Genomic DNA, 15,742 nt, shown 5'->3' with positions numbered 1-15,742 from the left:
CCTTCCTTTTCCCTCTCTCTATCTTACTTCCCCCTCTCCCTCCTGTCTATCTCATCCTCCCTCTTCCCTTTCTCCCATTCTCTCCCTCTTCCTTTCTATCTTTCTCTCCCTTTTTCCTTTCTATTTTTCTGTCCCTGCCTTTCTCCCTCTTTCCCTTCATCTCTCCCTCTCTCTTTATCTCAATTCCCTCTTTCTCCCTGGGCTGCTGTGCCTGCCCTGCAGCCCCACCACGGATGGACTGCCTTAGCATCGGCGCCCCCCCCCACACGCTGCAGCTGCCGGACCATCAGCGGCACACACACATACACACACACACCACACACGCTGCGTTTCTCCCTGCCTTTCTCACTCTTTTCCTCTTTCTTTCTTGCTCTCTCTCACTCTCTCTTCCTTCCTATCTTCTCTCTCTCTCTTTCTCTCTCTCTCTCCCTTCCCTTCTTTCCTTCTCTCTTCCTTCCACTTTTTTCTCTTTTCCTTCCTTCCCCTATTCCCCTCCCTCTCTCTCTTTATATTTATCTCTACCTTCCTTCCTCTCTTCCTCCCTTTCTCTCTCCTTCTCATTCACTTTTCTCTCCCTTCCTTCCCTCCCTCCCTCCTTCTGTCCTCTCCTCTTTCCCTCCCTCTCTTTCCCTCCACATCTCCGGCGTGCAGCTGGCTTTGCTGACCGGCACAAGTCTCAAGCCAGCTGCCCCGGAAAGCCAGGAAGGTCCTCCTGCCTCCCCCCCGCCGAAAAAAACCCAGAGGTCTGCCGCCACCAGCCTGAGCCTCCCGTTGCTCCACTCGGCTTCGCTGTGGACCTCCGTTGTGTTTTCGGGGGGGGGGAGCGGCGGGAAAGCCCTGTGCCGGCCAGGAAAGCTGGCTTTCCGAGAAAGCAGCGCGCTTTTCAAATGCACTGCTTTCTTACAACTCTTTCCTGGGCAGGGGGGAGGGAGGAGGCCTGCAACCCCTCCCCTCGCTCCCAGCGGCCCCTGCGAGCCAACCACCGTTCGTGGTGGGCTCCGACGCTTGGCGCTGCGCCAATCAGCTGGGAGGCGGCGTTCCACCCCCCCCAGCTGAAACTGACATCGGGCCGGGGCGATTCTTCCCCCGGCCAGACAGGCATGCTTGTGCTCCCAGCTGGGAGGCGGTGTTCTCGCCCCTCCCAGCCATCGCAAAAATCGCCCGGCCTCTTAATTAAGGGGAGAGGAAAAATAATAATAATAATTGCGGTTGCAATTGCACTCCCTAAAGCTCCCTGTTTCTCCGGCGGCCGCGTGTCACCGAAAATGGCTACGCGTGTCAGTGCTGACACGCGTGTCATAGGTTCGCCATCACTGCACTAGAAACATTATTAATTAATATAAGAAATAATCAAAAGGTAAAAGGTTTAAGAGCAAAAAAAGAGGAATTTAAAGTCCAAGCTTACGCCGTTGATATGGTCTTTATTTTGGGGGATCCATTAGAAACAGGAAAATTTTTATTAGAAGAGATTGAAGACTTCGGAACTGTTGCGGAATTAAAAATAAATAAAAATAAAACTAAGATAATAACTAAAAATATGACACTTAAACAAGATTTGGAATTAGGCATTAATTTATTTATTTATTTATTTATTGGATTTGTATGCCGCCCCTCTCGGGAGACTCGGGGCGGCTAACAGCAACAATAAAGCATTGTACAATAGTAGTCTGATGTTAGAGATAATTAAAAGCCCATTAATATAAAAAACCAAACATACATACATACATATCATGCATAGAATTGTAAAGGCCTAGGGGGAAGAGGGTCTCAATTCCCCCATGCCTGACAGCAGAGGTGGGTTTTAAGCAGCTTATGAAAGACAAGGAGGGTGGGGGCAATTCTAATCTTTGGGGGGAGTTGGTTCCAGAGGGCCGGGGCCGCCACAGAGAAGGCTTTTCCCCTGGGTCCCGCCAAGTGACATTCTTTAGTTGACGGGACCCGGAGAAGATCCACTCTGTGGGACCTAACTGGTCGCTGGGATTTGTGCAGCAGAATGCGGTCCCTGAGATAATCTGGTCCGGTGCCATGAAGGGCTTTATAGGTCATAACCAAAACTTTGAATTGTGATCGGAAACTGATCGGCAACCAATGCAGACTGCGTAGTGTTGGTGTAACATGGGCATACTTGGGAAAGCCCATGATTGCTCTCGTAGCTGCATTCTGCACGATCTGAAGTTTCCGAACATTTTTCAAAGGTATCCCCATGTAGAGAGTGTTACAGTAGTCGAGTTTCGAGGTGATGAGGGCATGAGTGACTGTGAGCAGTGACTCCCGGTCCAACTAGGGTTGCAACTGGTGCACAAGGCGAACCTGGGCAAATGCCCCCCTCGTCACAGCTGAAAGATGTTTCTCTAATGTGAGCTGTGGGTCGAGGAGGACGCCCAAGTTGCGAACCTTCTCTGAGGGGGCCAGTAATTTTTCCCCTAGGGTAATGGATGGACAGATGGAATTGTCCTTGGGAGGTAAGACCCACAGGCACTCCGTCTTGTCTGGGTTGAGCTTGAGTTTGTTGACACTCAACCCAGGCCCCAACATCCTCCAGGCACCGGCACATCACTTCCACCACTTCGTTGGCTGGACATGGGATGGAGATGTATAACTGGGTATCATCGGCGTATTGATGATACCTCACCCCATGCCCTTGGATGATCTCACCCAGCGGTTTCATGTAGATATTAAATAGTAAGGGGGAGAGGACCGACCCCTGAGGCACCCCACAAGGAAGAGACCTAGAGGTCGACCTCTGACCCCCCCACTAACACCGACTGCGACTGACCAGAGAGGTATGAGGAGAACCACTGAAAAACAGTGCCTCCCACTCCCAACCCCTCCAGCCTGTGCAGAACGATACCATGGTCGATCGTATCAAAAGCTGCTGAGAGGTCAAGAAGCACCAGGACAGAGGACAAGCCCCTGTCTTGGGCCTGCCAGAGATCATCCATCGACGTGACCAAAGCAGTTTCCGTGCTGTAGCCGGGCCTGAATCCAGACTGTTGAGGACCTAGATAATCAGCTACTTCCAAGGATCGCTGGAGCTGAAATGCTACCACCTTCTCAACAACCTTCCCCATAAAGGGAAGGTTGGAGACTGGACGGTAGTTATTGAGTACGGCTGGGTCCAGGGAAGGCTTCTTGAGGAGGGGGCGCACAAGTGCCTCCTTATAAGGAGCCGGAAAGGACCCACTCCCCAAGGAGGCGTTGACGATCCCCTGGACCCAGCTCCGCGTCACCTCTCGACTGGCCGAAACCAACCAAGAGGGACACGGCTCCAATGGCTCTGTCCACTTCCTTAGGTGTCACCAAGTCAAATTCCTCCCAGACAGATGGACAAAGATGTTTAGCCCCAGTCACCTCGACTGACTCGTTGTCAGTCGACTCTGTTTTACAATTGGAGTCAATCCGAGCCATTTTATCAGCGAAAAACATGTTAAAATCCTCGGCACTACTCTGCAAGGGCTCCCCCACTCCCCCCTGGTTAAGAAGGGAGCGGGTTACCCTAAACAGAGCGGCCAGTGGGATTCCGCTGATGCAATCAAGGTGGCATGATACGCGCATCTTGCCGCCTTGAGCGCCACTTTGTAAGTCATAATATGAGCTCTTACAAGTGTTCGATCGGATTCGGACTTACTCTTCCTCCATCGCTTTTCTAGACGTCTGTTCTGGCGTTTCAACTCCCGGAGCTCCTCGTTGAACCATGGAGCTCTATGGGGTCTAGTGCCGCGGAGAGGTCGCAGCAGCGCAATTTGGTCAAGGGCCTCCGCTGCAGCCTTGTTCCAGGCCTCAGCCAGAGACTCTGCCGAACTGTGGACGAGTGCATCTGGAAGAGCCCCAAGCGCCTTCTGAAAGCCTTCTGGATCCATCAGGCGCCTGGGGCGGAACAACTTAATCGTTTCCTCCTCCCTGCGAGGGAGGATTGGAGCCAGGAAGTCAAGCCGCAGCAGAAAATGGTCTGACCATGACAAAGGTAACACTTCTAAGCCCCTTAATCTCAGACCATTACTCAGTTGCTCAGAGAGGAATACCATGTCGGGTGTGTGCCCCCCCTCATGAGTTGGACCCTGTACTACTTGGGTCAGGTCCATGGCTGCCATGGCGGCCATGAACTCCTGTGCCAGTCCAGAGGACCCGCCGAGTGATGGCAGGTTAAGGTCCCCCAAGACAATAAGTTTAGGGAACCCCACCGCCAGCCCGGCCACCTCCTCCAGTAGCACAGGCAGGGCTTGTGCCACGCAGCTGGGAGGCAGGTTCGTGAGAAGCAAGCACACCTGAACCCCTAAGTCCAACTTCACCAGGAGGGACTCACAACCTGCAATCTCTGGAGCAATGAGTCTGCACAGGCAAAGGGTCTCCCTGGCTATAATAGCCACTCCTCCCCCCCTTCCCTGGGGTCGGGGTTGATGCCATATCTGAAACCCGGCTGGGCAAATTTCAGAGAGAGGGACTCCTCCCTCCAGGCCCAGCCAGTTTTCAGTTACACATGCCAGGTCGGCCTCCTCATCCAGGATTAAATCCCAGATGAGGAGAGCTTTATTTACCACCAACCTGGCATTGAGCTGCAGCAACCTGAGCCCAGGGCCAGAGTTACACTCGTCACCAGTGTCCAGGGTTGAGCTCACAGAGCCAGAACAAGGAATCGTTATTAAACAGCGATCTCTTGTTCTCCTGGAATGGCTAACTCCGCAGCTCCCGCCAATTAATATTGCCAAAATGGTGAAATACTTAGGAATAATACTTTCCTCCAAATGTAGTTCAATATTCAAGGACAACTATGAGAACCTTTTACAAATAACTAAGATAAATTTGGACAAATGGTCAAAACTCCCAACTATCCCTTTTAGGTAAAATTGCAGTAATCAAAATGAATGTGTTACCTAAAGTCCTTTTTCTTTTTCAAACGGTCCCTATAAGGCTACCCCAAAACTTATTTGATAAACTTAAAAAAATAACACATCAATTTATATGGAGCAAGAAAAAAGCAAGAATCAAGTACAAAAATTTACAAGATCATAGGATTAGAGGGGGGATGGGAGTTCCAGATTGGAAATTGTATTGTCTCTCCTTATCTCATTTATCTTTTCTTCCTTTCAAATATGTTCACCTATACTTTTATATCTTTTCTTCTATTCTTTTCTTTATTTATATTACTACATATCTATTCTCTTCAATGTGTATTATGTATTGGACTAAATAAATAAAATAAATAAATAAAATAATAAATAAAGTATTACCTAGCTGCCTCACTGTGTTGAGTGAAAGACTGGATAACTCTCAGGGGGAAGAGAATATTAGCAATAGAGGGCTCCAATCTTGAATTTGGATGGCACTCTTTCCTATTTGGGACTAAAAATAAATCCTATACCTATTTTAAACAGCATTTCATAAGGAAAATTTTAATAGAATCTTGGTTAACAATCCAAAAATCCCAATACTTGCAAATTCCAAGATGGTTGTCACCTAATGAAGCCATTACATACCCTAACATAATGAATATGAATAAAATAATAATATATGATTAAATACTTAATGAGAACAACCTCTTAATTTCTAAACAAGATCTCCAACAAAAAGGGATTAATGTAGACTGGATTCAATATTACCAGATCCAATCGAGATACAATGAAGACAGAAGTAGACTGGGATTTCAAAAAAATAGGTACTCTAGATAAAATTCTTTTTGGACCAGACGAAAAATTAATTTCCAAGATATATAAGTACCTTTTACATGAAGAACTAGCAGAGAAAGAGGTAAAAGGCCCCATGATAGCATGGGACGAAAACTTTGGCTACGCCATAAACCTGCAGGAGTGGGAGAAACTATGGACATATAACTATAAATTAATGCTATCAGTTCCATATAGAGAAAATATATACAAAATGTTCTATAGGTGGCACCTGCCACCTGCTCGACTAGCCAAGATGTATCCCAGACTTTCCCCCAAGTGCTGGAAATGCAAAGTGAAAACAGGTACACATTATCATATGTGGTGGACATGCCCACCAGTCAAGGAATTTTGGAAGAAAGTTAAAGATATGATTGAACAAATAATGGGGAAAATTCCATTAAAACTGGAACTCTTCCTTCTCGGAATAATTAGGCATAAAACTACCAAAAATTATAGACATTTGATTTTACATATAACGACTGCAGCAAGAATCATATACGCCCAACATTGGAAGCAGGGGACCCTCCCGACAATGCTCAATCTGATAACAAAGGTATATGAGGTAGTAGAGATGACCAAGCTCACCCAAGAACTACACGATAAAGATACCAAGGAATTTCACAGTACCTGGGACAGGTGGTATGTCTGGATAGCAAAAAAAAATTGTATACAAATAACTAAAACTGTCATCGTGAATACATGTTCAAATTAAAATGTGGGAAAAAATGGAGAGAGAAAAGTCAAACTGTTGTTAAATGTAAAATATTGTTGTTTTTACTGCACCATTATATCATAGAATAAATATAGAGGAACTGAAAGGGAAGGTAGAGAAATGGATATTAATAAATTAAGGAGAGCTATGTGTATTAGTAAATATGAACCAAAATTGTTACAAATGAATAAGCTGCAAAAACCAATTATCCTATAATCTAGCAGGTATGTTTATTAAGTTCTGATACCAAAACTACTCTATGTATAAAGCATAATGCTTTATTTTCTTTTGATTTTATGTATGTATGTTTCTTTTTTTTCTTTTTTCTTTTTCTTTCTTCTGTCAATGTCGTGTTGTTTCTTTTTCTAATGTAAATAATTAATAAAATGTTCAGCCGGACTCTATGGTATGAGCCTCTTGAAAATTCAAGGGTAAAAAATTTAGACACACACACACACTTGAAAATTCAAAAACAATGTTTTTTTATCACAAAATTCAAAAGAAACAAAGCACCCTTTTTATATTGCAAAGAGCGCTTTTCCCAAAACAAATTTGTAGGCTGTAAAAACCTCTTAAACAGTCCTTAAGTACTTAGCTAGCAGTTGTGAAGAAACGTCACAGCTCTCCTTTTTCCATGAGTTGAAACACACACACTTTGCTCTGCCTTGGTTTCAAAGTCTTGAAAAATCAACAAACAGAGTCCTGAAACGACAAGTCACGGTCCAAACCAGTATGATCAGATAATCTCCACACTGCGAGGCCAGCACGCTACCAATTTAACAGCAGCCCTAATTACTTGAACCCCACCCAACCACAGGTGGACTCAATTATCTCCTATAATACTTTTGAAGCTGTTCACTCCTATGCATAGCTCTACGCATGCTGGGTCCATCATTATTTCCTCATCCGAATCTAAGGAAGATAAGGATGATTGACTTCTTCCTGGGCTGTCTTCCAAGCCCCCCTCCTCCATCTCACCGTCACTTCCTTCTGCAGAGGACTATTCACCGTCTGACTCTGTCGGCAGCAAAACAGGGCTATGACATGTTGATGTTTCCCCTGCATTCGCCTCCTCAGTCCTTGGGGCAGGAGCTGGGCCATAGCTAACCACAACAATAAAGACATTTTTTAAAAAAATAACAATAATGTAAACAAATCTAATACATTTTTTTGAAAAATCTAAAAGCCCATTATTAAACCATACAACACATACCATACATAAATAATATAAACCCAGGGGCTCAGCTTCCCCATGCCTGACGACATAGGTGGGTCTTCAGTAACTTACGAAAGGCAAGGAGGGTGGGGGCGGTTCTGATCTCCAGGGGGAGTTGATTCCAGAGGCCCGGGGCCGCCACAGAGAAGGCTCTTCCCCTTGGGCCCACCAGACAACATAGTTTAGTCGACGGGACCTGGAGAAGGCCAACTCTGTGGGACCTAATCGGTCACTGGGATTCGTGCGGCAGAAGACAATTCGGAAGGTATTCTGGTCCGATGCCATGTAGGGCTTTATAGGTCATTACCAACACTTTAAATTGTGACCGGAAACTAATCGGCAACCAATGCAGGCCACGGAGTGTTTATGAGACGTGGATGAATCTAGGGAGCCCCATGATAGTTCTCACAGCTGCATTCTGCATGATCTGAAGTTTCCGAACACTCTTTAAAGATATCCCCATGTAGAGAGCGTTGCAGTAGTCGAACCTCGAGGTGATGAGGGCATGAGTGACTATGAGCAGAGACTCCCCGTCCAAATAGGGCCACAACTGGTGCACCAGGCGAACCTGGGCAAACACCCTCCTCGCCACAGCTGAAAGATGGTGTTCTAATGTTAGCTGTAGATCGAGGAGGACGCCCAAGTTGCGAACCCTCTCCAAGGGGGTCAAAGATCCCCCCCAGGGAAATGGACGGACAGATTGGATTGTCCTTGGGAGGCAAAACTCACAGCCATTCCGTCTTGTCAGGGTTGAGTTTGAGCCTGCTGACACCCATCCAGACCTTAACAGCCTCCAGGCACCGGCACATTACTTCCACTAGTTCACTGACTGGACATGGGTTTCATCAGCATATTGATGATACCTCCCCCCATACCGTTGGATGATCTCGCCCAATGGTTTCATGCAGATGTTAAAAAGTAGGGGGGAGAGGACCGACCCCTGAGGCATTCCACAAGGGAGAAACCTAGAGGTCGACTTCTGACCCCCCACTAACACCGACTGCGACCGACCAGAGAGGTAGGAGGAGAACCACTGCAGAACAGTGCCTCCCACTCCCAACCCCTGTTTTTTTAAAAAATATTTTTATTGATTTTTTACAATATAAAGACTCACACAACATAAAACAAGTGTTTTGTGTATTGTGCCCACCACCAAACAAACATTCATACCCCACCACCAAATCAGGGGTGTTTCTTCTATAAATCATTTTAACCCAAGAGCAAATTATCTATTTACATATTATAAAGTGATACCAATTTGTTTCTTGTAGCTTGGTCTCGGATTCTACTCGCCATATGTCATCTTACCTTGTCCCATCGTGCCATCAGTTGTCGTCAGTTTCATTAACCAAATTCATCCTTTTATCCATAATCTCATATTGAATGTGGTCCGCTATGTACTAATACCAATTTTGCATTGTCCATTTTGTCGCATCCTTCCAACCCAAGACTATTACCTCCTAAGCGCTTTCTATCGCTGCTTGTTTTATTTCTCTAAATTTTCCCATCGTATTACTTTTGACTAATACTGCCATTTCCTTAGTAATTATCCATCGAATATTTAACGTCCTATTAATATCCTCTTGCACTTTTTGCAAAAAATTCTGCACTACCAGGCATTCCCAAAACATATGCATAAACACTCCTTTATCTTTGCACCCATGCCAACAAATACCTTTACCATTCTGCTGAATGCGAGTTGAACAGGTGTGTAATACCACTTATGTAATATTTTCCTTCTCATTTCCCTAACTCTTGTATTCTTAGTTTTCCTTATATTCTCCACTATATTTTTCATCTCTTGTGCCTCTACTTGTATCTCACTTTGCCACCATTTAGTTAATCCTTGGGTCACATCCCCATCTGACGTCTTATACTTGCTTGCGACTTGGTATCCTCACTTTTTTCTGTTATTATTTTCTCTAACTCTATCTCCCCCCTAAATAGTGCTTCTTTATTCTCCCTTTCATTCAGATATTTACATATTGCATTTGTTTGTAGCCATCTTCCCTTACCCAACCACCATTCTATATGATTTCTACTTGGCCTCCCATCCTTCTCATATCTTAATTATCCCTCTTCCCTTCAACTCTTCTATAACTCTATTTAGATCTTTTTCATTATCTCTATTTATCACATATAACGATGACAGTTTTGATTTATATAATCCTATTTTCCCCTGCCATTTTTCCCAAATTTCCATAGTCCCTTTCATGGGACCTATTGATTTATCTAAGTCGCTCCTATTCCACCTTATAAAAATTAATTCTCTATTTTTCATCCCATTTATCTCTTTTTCCAATTTCACCCATTCATTTTCAAATAATTGCAGCTCCATTAATCTTTCAATTTGAAATGCTTCCCTATACAACTCCAAATAAGGAATTCCCCATCCACCCTCATTTTCATTCACTATTAACCACTTTTTCCTTATTCTCAGTCTCTTATTTTCTTCAACCCAATAATTAAGTTTTTTATCCCACTCTCTAAACATGAATGCTAATTAACACCCTGGCAATATCTGAAACAGGCACATCATTTTGGGAACTATCATCACTTTTAATGCTCTTATTTTAGCCACTCCTTAACTTTTTCTCTTTCCAACTCCTCATCTGTTTCAACATTTTCCTCCATATTTGTCTATAATTCACCTCCTCGATTTTCACTGGGTTTCTCAATAACCAAATTCCCAAATATTTAATTTTGTTTAATCCTAACTTCAACCCTGATTCTTTCCTAATTTCTATCTGCTCTCTCGGTCCTGTATATAAACACATAATCTCTGATTTTTCCATATTGACCAACAATCCCGATTCCTGTTTAAACTCTTGCAAAATATTTCTTATGCTTTTAATCATCTCCATCGGGGTCTGGGTCAGTATAATTGCATCATCTGCAAATAGGTTTAGTTTCATTTCTAATTCCCCTATTTTATATCCTACCCAAGTATTATCTTGTCTTATCTTATTAGCTAATGTCTCTATTGCTATTACAAATAACATTGGAGATAAAGGACATCCGTGCTTGGTGCCATTTTGTATTTTAATTCTCTGCGCTCTTTGTCCATTCCTTTCATTCCCTTTATAAATCTCTTTTATAATTCCACAAAATTTATCCCCCATATTTAATTCCTTACATAGTTTGTATAAATAGCTATGGTTAACTTTATCAAAAGCTTTATAAATGTCTAATTTCAAAATTCCCAATTTCCTTTTAGTAACAGTAGCATGGTGCATCACATTTATTACATTTCTAATTGGTTCACTTATCTTCCTACCCTTCAAAAATCCACATTGATCCTCTTGAATTATTTTTGGTAGAATATTTTCGAGTCTATTTGCCAATCAAAACCACTCCCAACCCCAACGGCGCAGAAGGACATTGTGGTCGATGGTATCAAAAGCCGCTGGGAGGTCAAGAAGCACCAGGACAGAGGATAAACCCGTCCCAGGCCCACCAGAGATCATCCATCACCGTGACCAAAGCAGTTTCCATGCTGTAGTCGGGTCTGAATCTTGACTGTTGAGGGCCTAGATAATCGGCTTCTTCCAAGGACCGTTGGAGCTTGAGCGACACCACCTTCTCGATAACCTTCTCCATAAAGGGAAGGTTGGAGACTGGACAATAGTTGTTAAGAATGGCTGGGTCAAGGGAAGGCTTCTTGAGGAGGGGGCGCACAAATGCCTCCTTGTAGGGAGCCGGAAAGGACCACCTCCTCAAAGAACCATTGACAATTTCCTGGACCTGGCTCCATGTCACCTCTCTGCTGGCCAAGACCACCAAGAGGGACACAGATCCAGTAAACAGATGGCGGAACTCACAGCTCCAATGGCCTTGTCCACTTCATCAGGTGTCACCAGGTCAAACTCCTCCCAAACAGGTGGACAACGGCGAGCTCCAGTCACCTCGACTGACTCATTGTCAGTTGAGTCTGCTATCCAATCGGAGTCAAGGTCCATCCGGATCCAAGCGATTTTATCAGCAAAAAATGAGTTAAAATCCTCGGCACTGCTCTGCAAGGGTCCCCCAACTTCCCCCTGATTGAGAAGGGAGTGAGTTACCCTGAACAGAGCAGCCGGGTGAGATTCCGCTGATGCAATCAAGGTGGCATGGTACGCACATCTTGCCGTCTTGAGCTCCATTTTGTAAGTCTTAATATGAGCTCTTACAAGTGTTTGATTGGACTTGGATTTATTTTTCCTCCACCGCTTCTCTAGACATCTCTTCTGGCGTTTCAACTCCCGGAGTTCCTCGGTAAACCAAGGAGCTCTCCAGGGTCTAGTGCCACAGAGAGGTCGCAACGGCGCAATGCAGTCAAGAGCCTCCGTCGCATCCCTGTTCCAGGCCACGGCAAGAGACTCTGCTGAACTGTGGACGAGTGAATCGGGTATAACCCCAAGCACCCTCTGAAAACCTTCTGGATCCATTAGGCATCTGGGGCGGAGCCACCTAGTTCCGCCTCCCTGCGGGGGAGGATTGGAGCCACGAAGTCAAGCTGCAGTACAAAACAGTCTGACCATGACAAAGGCAAAACATCTAAGCACCTTAGTCTCAGACCATTTTTCAGTTGCTCTGAGAGAAATATGTCGGGTGCGTGCCCCCCCTTATGACTCGGACCCTGAACTACTTGAGTTATGTCCAAAGCTGCCCCCTGGGTTCTTCCACCAGCTGCCCGAAGCTGCTGCCACACGCTCTGAAGCTCTGAGGGGCAAGAAAGGGGGGGGACGGAGGGTTGCAGAGCAACAAGCAGGGACTGCCATAAGCCACCGCACATACACTTTCCTTCGCTGCCATCCCCACCTGGAACCGAAACCCGGGCAGCTTATGGCAGCCCCTGCTTGTCGCTGTGGAGGGAGGACGAAGCAGGTACATACAAGAATGCAGTGCTGCCCATTTGCCTCAGTCTTCATTAGAAGCAGCGGCGGTGGCAAAGACAGCAGCCTCCCGTCCTCGCTTTTGTAAGGTAACAACGTCAAATCCAAGTGGCAGCAGCAGCTACAGCCGCTGTTGCTTCAAGGCCGGGGAAAAGAGTTGCAAGTGCCGCACTGCTCTCTTCGGTGGCCAGGAGGGGGAAGGAAAGGTGGGCGCTCTCAGTCTCTCCGTGCAAGACTAATCTACAAAGGGAAAGAGGAGAACAGAGTACCTGCGGCAGGCAAGGCTGGGACTTACAATTGAACCGGGTGGTTATCATTATAGGGACAGAGGCTGGCCTGGAAGAAGAAAAGGCAACAGAGGTGGTGGAGGGGGAGGGATTGAGGGTTGTTTAGGGTGAAAGTTGCGCGGAGTGGCAGGCAACAGAGAAGCGCCTCAGTCAGATTTTCGGCTGGAGCTGGGAGAAGGGGGTGAAGAGGAGCTGCCTGGGCCCTTCGGAGATGCGGAGCCAGGCCTTTGTTATCTGGCAATGCAGCGAGTCACTCTTGGAGGTGGATCCCGGCAGCGTAGGAATTCTGGGAGCTGAATTCTTAAAGCTGTCAAGTTTGAAGACTAGGGGTTAGGGGGTGCAAGGGTTTTCAAACCTGGCAAGTTTAAGGCTTGTGGACTTCAACTCCCATTTCTAAGCTAGCATGACTGGTTAAGGAATTCTGGAAGTTGAAGTCCACAAGTCTTGAAGCTGTCAAGTTTGAAGACCTAGGGGTTAGGGGTGCAAGGGTCTTCAAACCTGCATGTTTAAGGCTTGTGGACTTCAACTCCCATTTCTTAGCTAGCATGACTGGTGGAGGAATTCTGGGAGTTGAAGTCCACAAGCTTGAAGTCCTTGAAGCTGTCAAGTTTCAAGTTTGTAAAAAGTGTACATGGTTTTAAAAAGTATACATGGTTGTAAAAAGTATTCTGCTACAGTGGTATTTTATTAAACAATATAATACTGCACCATTTGGTTTAGAATACTTTTTTCCTTGTTTTCCTCCTCTAATATCTAGTTGTGTCTTATACACCAAAAAATACAGTGTGTATCTATATGTACAAATCACAAAAGAGAAATTTGAGCATGAGGAATATAAAAACAAATACAAATATATAATTTTTGCATTGAGCCTCTATCATAATAGGTAGTTAATGTCTTAATTGAATAAAAAGGAGAGAACAGTAGAACACATTAATAAAATAAAAGTAAAGAAAGTAAAGAAAAGTTAAAGAAGAGAAGAAGAAAGAGAAGAAGAAGAAAAGAAAAAGAAAGGAAGAAGGAAAAAGAGAAGGAATCTGTACATATATACAACAGAGACTAGTTAGCTTTGTGTAATTTCATTTTTCTGCCTTTATAAACAATTTTAGTAATTCGTCCTCCAGTACTGTATAAAACTGAGCTTTGTTTTATTTATTCTCAAGTTCTTTAATATTTATAAATTTACTTAATGTTTGTCTGTATTCTTTAAATCCTTTGGGTTCTCATTATTTATTCAAACATGCCTCATCAATGTTACCATTAGCACATCATTTCCTGAAAAAATCTGCAAATTCTTCCATGATATCTGATCTTTATAGCAATTTATTTTCTTTTATTGGCAATATTATCTGGGTTTTTTTTCTCATCTAGTGAGGCAAAAGTTTTCCCTAATTTATTAGTGTTCTCAAAATTATTTTGTTTGGCAAAATTGATCTTTTGTATTTTTTCTGTTTTGAATAAATATAGTTATTGTTTGGCTTTTTGCATAAATTGCTCTTGGCATGTGAATTTGTTTTAATTCTCTTTTCCCCCCTTCCTTTTGTGCTTTTTATTTTGTATACCTTCTGCTATGTTACCTTCTCATATAAACTTTGTCTCCCAAATGGTTGACTTTGAAATTCCTGATGTTCTATTTTTTGGGATGGGGTGGGAGGATCTACTTTGCATTTCTCAACCTGTCCTGAGGTAACCTATCATTCTATCTAAAAGAATATCTTTTCTCCAAGATACCATGTTATTAAAATTACATTGTGATCAGAGTCTATATTATTTTAATAATGGTGTTAGGGCCTTAGAGACCAATATATGTTAATTCTCTATTATGATTTTTAACAAAATAAAATATAACATCTGAATTTTGTAGGCATTTTTGTGCCACTTCATCCATGTATTGAAAAACCTTTTGCAGAGGTTTCCTTTTCTTTGCTTATGTCTCCCGTAACCAGTATTTCGCTCTTTCTCTCTCTCCCTTTCAATGAGCATTGGAAAAAACTTTTGTAAAATTATTTTTGTTTTTTGTTAGGCACTTAAATGGAAGCTAATGTACAATTTTGACATCATTCCTAAGTTTAAGGCTAATTTCTTTTATACTTGTCTTTCAACTGGTCCATTATTACCCAAGCTATTGATTAAAAAATTAACTTGTTATTCCAATTTTCTTAATTTTTAGTAACTGAAAATAACTAAAAGTAACTAAATACTCTTGTTCTAATAGACATGAGCTATTTTTATACATGGTTCTTCCAAACAAAGTATATGTCAGGCACAAAGGATTAGGGTGTTATATTAAATTGCAATTCAGAAGCTTTGGTGTCCAAGCCTACACATAAGAATATAGTCAACTAAAGGTCAGCACTAAATTGGTGTTAGATCAGAGTAACAGCATTCAAGTGGGGGCTGAACTTGAATTGTTTGTACAACTCTATACTGATGACACGTTTAACTCCTCCATCACCACCACCCCAATTTGTCCACTCTTTTCCTACACTAGGGGTGGGCAGTTATTTTCATGAGAAACTGGAACTGTTGTGGAAGTCTCAATCAATACACTGAATTTAATTCTGCTGTTCTTGGCTGTCTCTCACCAGCCAACTAAAGGATTGCACTCAGCTTCTTTTCCCATCCCCTGTGGTATGTTTGTTTATTTTCTAACTTCCAAATGACCTTATGCAGGCTGGACAAGGACAGCCAGAGAGACAGATGTAGTCATAAAATGCCCAGATCTATTCTTCACAATAGTAATTTTTTCAGTTCATTGTTAATAAAAGTAATTTTCCATTTATTTAGTTAATCCATCAAAATCTTACAAAAAAAAGTTTAAAAGATAGCTCACACTCAAGCCACACCAACCTCAGGGTTTTGTACCACTCCTGCATGGATCCCCATTCTTTGCACTCTTCCAAAACGCCAGAAGACTGAGGGCCAAGATATTCCATAGTGTAGGGATATATATTTAATAATCTAATTTGGCTACCAAATTAGCTTTCAAT

The 15,742-nt window shown here is 43.5% G+C and overlaps 1 protein-coding gene across 4 annotated transcripts in view; it reads left to right on the top strand.

Moving 5' to 3' along the window:
• Positions 1 to 15,742, top strand: part of PHC1 (polyhomeotic homolog 1) — a 250,073-nt gene that overhangs the window by 220,797 nt on the left and 13,534 nt on the right. The window lies entirely within an intron of this gene.

The sequence above is a fragment of the Erythrolamprus reginae genome, chromosome 2 (genome assembly GCF_031021105.1).
Source record: "Erythrolamprus reginae isolate rEryReg1 chromosome 2, rEryReg1.hap1, whole genome shotgun sequence".
Taxonomy (NCBI): domain Eukaryota; kingdom Metazoa; phylum Chordata; class Lepidosauria; order Squamata; family Dipsadidae; genus Erythrolamprus; species Erythrolamprus reginae.
Note: the sequence above shows the minus strand (reverse complement) of the source record. Positions and strands in the feature narration are given on the sequence as shown.